The sequence below is a fragment of the Sphaeramia orbicularis genome, chromosome 22 (genome assembly GCF_902148855.1).
Source record: "Sphaeramia orbicularis chromosome 22, fSphaOr1.1, whole genome shotgun sequence".
In the NCBI taxonomy this organism is placed as follows: Eukaryota; Metazoa; Chordata; class Actinopteri; order Kurtiformes; family Apogonidae; genus Sphaeramia; species Sphaeramia orbicularis.
Window position 1 is genome coordinate 47,224,184 of NC_043978.1, and position 4,940 is coordinate 47,229,123.

Below are 4,940 nucleotides of genomic sequence, written 5' to 3' on the forward strand. Positions count from 1 at the left end.
GGACACTGGTCCAGTCCCTGGAAAAGACGCCTACTTGGTACGATAAGGTCACTGGCATCTTTTAAAAAGGAACGGAGGGCCGAATTTATGTTTAAATAGCTTGATGATTTTTATTTTTTTATTTTTATTTTTTTTAATGTAAACCGACAATGAGCTTCCACTGTATGAAAGACGAGCAGCCGCCACTGATATATATATATATATATATATATATATATATATATATATATATATATAATATATATATATATATATATATATATATAACATACAGGGTGGGGAAGCAAAATTTACAATGAACATTTAGTTGTTTTTTCTCAGCAGGCACTACGTCAATTGTTTTGAAACCAAACATATATGATGTCATAATCATACCTAACACTATTATCCATACCTTTTCAGAAACTTTTGCCCATATGAGTAATCAGGAAAGCAAACGTAAAGAGTGTGTGATTGGCTGAATGCACTCGTCACACCAAAGGAGATTTCAAAAATAGTTGGAGTGTCATAAAGACTGTTTATAATGGAAAGAAGAGACTGACTATGAGCAGAACTATTAGGAGAAAGTCTGGAAGATACTATTAAAGAAGAATGGGAGAAGTTGTCACCTGAATATTTGAGGAACACTTGCGCAAGTTTCAGGAAGCGTGTGAAGGCAGTTATTGAGAAAGAAGGAGGACACATAGAATAAAACATTTTCTATTATGTCAATTTTCTTGTGGCAATAAATTCTCATGACTTTCAATAAACTAATTGGTCATACACTGTCTTTCAATCCCTGCCTCAAAATATTGTAATTTTGCTCCCCCACCCTGTACATATAAATATATATATATATATATATATAGATATATATATATATATATATATATATATATTATATATATATATATATATATAGTCAGTAGAGTTTATTAATTATTGGTAGATCCTTATTGTTTTTCTAGGCCTATTGCTGTCTTTTGGACAATCTTTATGTATGCACATTTATTCTTGCACTTTATTCTGTTTCTGCCTTGACCATTGAATTTCCCTCATAAAGTCTAAACTAATCTAATCTAATCTAATCTAATCTAATCTAATCTAATCTAATATATATATAATATAATATAATATAATATAATATAATATAATATATATATATAATCCAAGTCTAATCCAATCCAATCTAATTTGATGTAATCCAGTGTAATCCAATCTAATCTAATCCAATCCAGTCTAATCTAATCCAGTCTAATCTAATACAGTTTCCCCATTAACCCATGAAGACCCAAACAGCCAATGCTTCAGCATATTTGATTGAAAAAAATTAGGCAAAATTTGTTCCTGTGCCAAAGGTGACTGTTTTAATATTCAAAACTAAAAAACAAAAAACAAACAAACAAAAACAACAACAACATATATTTAACTTTAATATATTAAAAATAACAAATCTTTATAAGTACATTTCAGGTGCAAAATATAAACTGAAAAGTGCCGTCTTTTACTGATAAGAAAAATAAATGAAAAGGTCATTCATGAATAAATGAACCTTTCATTGACAAAAAATAATTACTGAATTACTCAAATAAACCCATGTGGAATAATATTAAATTAAAATGTTCTTAAAATGTTACCAAAGCTGAAACAAGATGACAGACAATGATAATATAAATATAAAAATACTGAATGAATAAGGTCAGGAGTGTCAGTTTTATTAATGCAGGTATTTATTGTGTTTTATATTTCAGCATAATCTTCATTCTTGATTTGTATTCAGTACATGATGACTTATTTAATATTTATTTATTTATTTTTTATTTATTGTATTTTATTTTTTAATTAATTAATTTAATTTAATTTAATTTTATTTTATTTTATTATTTTTTTTTCCAAGTACCTCTGAGCTTCTTCCAAGTACCCCTGGAGGTTACACGTACCCCCATTTGACAAAGACTGGCTTAACTCACTGCTTTTTCCAAGGAGTTGTACATATGTAGTTGTGGACTGGAGCTGCGTGATGTTTTTAACATGTGTGTTATGCTGCAACCGTAAAACACAGCGCACATGACATATGACCCCCTGGCAGCTGGAGGCGACTGAGCGGTGCAGCCATCCATACATCCTAACATCTTCCTTCAGATGCCTTTTATCTGTGCACCATCTATTTTGAGAAGGATATACAGAGCTTTTGGCTGTCACAAAACCATTTCATCACCACAGTGCTTTCAGTGATGCCTGGGCGTATTTTATTTATTTATTTATTTATTTATTTCACTTGAGGTGTGAAACCAATTCCCCCCGTCCTTTTTTTTTTTTTTTTTTTTTTTTAAAAGCTCCTCCATCTGGTTATCGGGTTTGCTGCTTCCGAGTGCATGCGAGTCACGGTACATCAGACAGTAAAGATAAGCTGGTTCTTGTATAGGAACATGTGTCACACTGTACATTTCCTTTAAAAAGGGGTCAACACAAAACAAGGATTAAGGATACACTGTTTTCCCTTTCACGGGTGAGGAAAATAAAAAAACATGTCTGAAGGCCAGGAGCTGTCAAAAATAATGCAAGTTGAGTTTGGAGCTAAATGTAAATGTTATTATAGTGGAAGGATGGAGACACTGTACAGCCTATAAATCCTGTTTTCCATTGGTTTTACATTTATATGCAGTTGTACACAAACACAAACACACAAAGACACACACGAGCATGAAATTCATACAGTTTAAATCTACAAAATATGATCAGCAACAGTATTTTAGGTTCTTGCCACATTGCCATGTTGCATCTTTGACTTATCTCTTTATTGCACCATATTATGTATTAATGTAATGATTTTTTCACCACATTTTGTAATAACACACTGCATTTTGAAATATAAACTATTGGAATGCATTTTGTACTAAATTTTGCTGCATTTTGTCAGTAATATTTAATAAGTGGTTCCAGGCATAACAAGCCCCGCCCCTCACATGTATTGTATCTTATTTTGGCATCAATCCAGCTTGATGTCATCTATATATGTGGCAAATTTGAAGTAAATTAGAACAAAATTGATGTTTTTATAGACATTTGAAATTTCTCCCTTCATAACAGTGGTTCCAACCTTTTTTGTCTCATGACCCCATTTTAACATCACAAATTTCTGGCAACCCCAGACATTTAAAACGGAGACAGTTTTTTTTTTTTTTTTGCTAAAATGAATTTGTTTTTGAATAGTTTGCTATACTATGTTGCAAATAAATGCTAATTTTAGATGACATTGAGTCTATATAATGGATGTTATTATGGATGGAGGCAGAAAAGCCAGGTGTAGATTTCTGCACAAAGTGAGAATTTTATTTCCTTGGTCGGGATACAGTATGTACAGTCAGTTCAACTTGGATTTACAAGGCTGACAATTAATACTGAACAAACAAGAACTCAACTATGAATTATGAAAGAGCTGCAGCATCTGAAACTGACCACAATGAACATTTGAAAGATAAACAGAACCACAGTGCTGCAGTTTCAGCCTCACAGTTTGTCATGTCTTTCATGGATTGGGATTTTCTCTCAACTCACCATATATTTTTTATTAGTAAGTTTTTCATTCATTCATTCATTCATTCATTCATTATCTGAACCCGCTTTATCCCTCACTAGGGTCACGGGGGGTCGCTTGGAGCCTATCCCAGCTACATAGGGGCGAAGGTGGGGTACACCCTGGACAAGTCGCCAGTTCAATCACAGGGCTCTGAACATACAGAGACAAACAATCACTCTCACATTCACACCTATGGGCAATTTAGATTAACCAGTTAACCTATCAGTGCATGTCTTTGGATGGTGGGAGGAAGCTGGAGTACCTGGAGAGAACCCACGCAGACACGGTGAGAAACGTGCAAACTCCACACAGAAAGGTCCCACCCCCCCGTCGACTGGTGTTGGAATTGAACCCAGGACCTTCTTGCTGTGAGGCACAAGTGCTAACACTGCACCACCGTGTCGCCCTAGTAATTTTTTTTTTATCTTTTTATTTTTATCAATTTTAGAAATTCAGGCGACCCCATTTGAAATCTGGGCGACCCCATGTGTGGTCCCAACCCCAAAGTTGAAAAACACTGCATTATAAGAAAGTGGTAGAAAAAAAATATTTTAAAAATTCATAAAAATTTGAACTTCGACCTACTTTTCCCAAAATGTATCTGCGTCTATTCTGGGTCACTGGCAATCTATAAACCAATTTGGGATGAATTCAACCAATTGTTTTGCTGCTACAGACATGTGAAATTACGCTCATTATGAGTAGCTAAATGGGGAAAAAAAAAAATCATAAAAAATTTTAACTTTGACCTACTTTTCCCAACAAACAAACAAACACACAGACAAACCGAACCAAAATCAGTGTGGAATGAATGTGGAAATGATACAAGCTTCCTGATTGCTGCTATTTGACTTCTTTGCACAACATAATGTCGACTTCCTGATAAAACCTGCTATGTGACTTTTGGCAAATTTTACAGGAGAAACAAAAAAACTGTTTATATAACAGGAAACTGTGAAATATAACAAAAAAATCTGTTCCTTTAATGTTGGTACTTATGATACAATGTAAACAACTTTCACAGGAGATTGAAATTGAAGCAACAATAGGGGAGATAGCAGGTTTTTATTCCCAACCAAAAATGTCACTGAGCAGGTTTTATCAGGAACCTGACGATAATATAGAATATAATATTATTAAATATTATATAATATCCTCCAGAGACCCAGGTGACCCTGTGAAAGTTTTGGCTTTTTTACACTAAACAATTGTCTGCATAATGCAACCGTTTTTCCACACACATTGTTTTCAAATATGTTTATTTACTTATTTATTTTTTAATGGAATGTCCTTTGCAATGGACAGCATTTTTTTTTTAGTAAAACTGTGAAACTTTTGTCCCCTACAGAGGACAAAAATGCATTGCTGGGTCTCAGGAGGA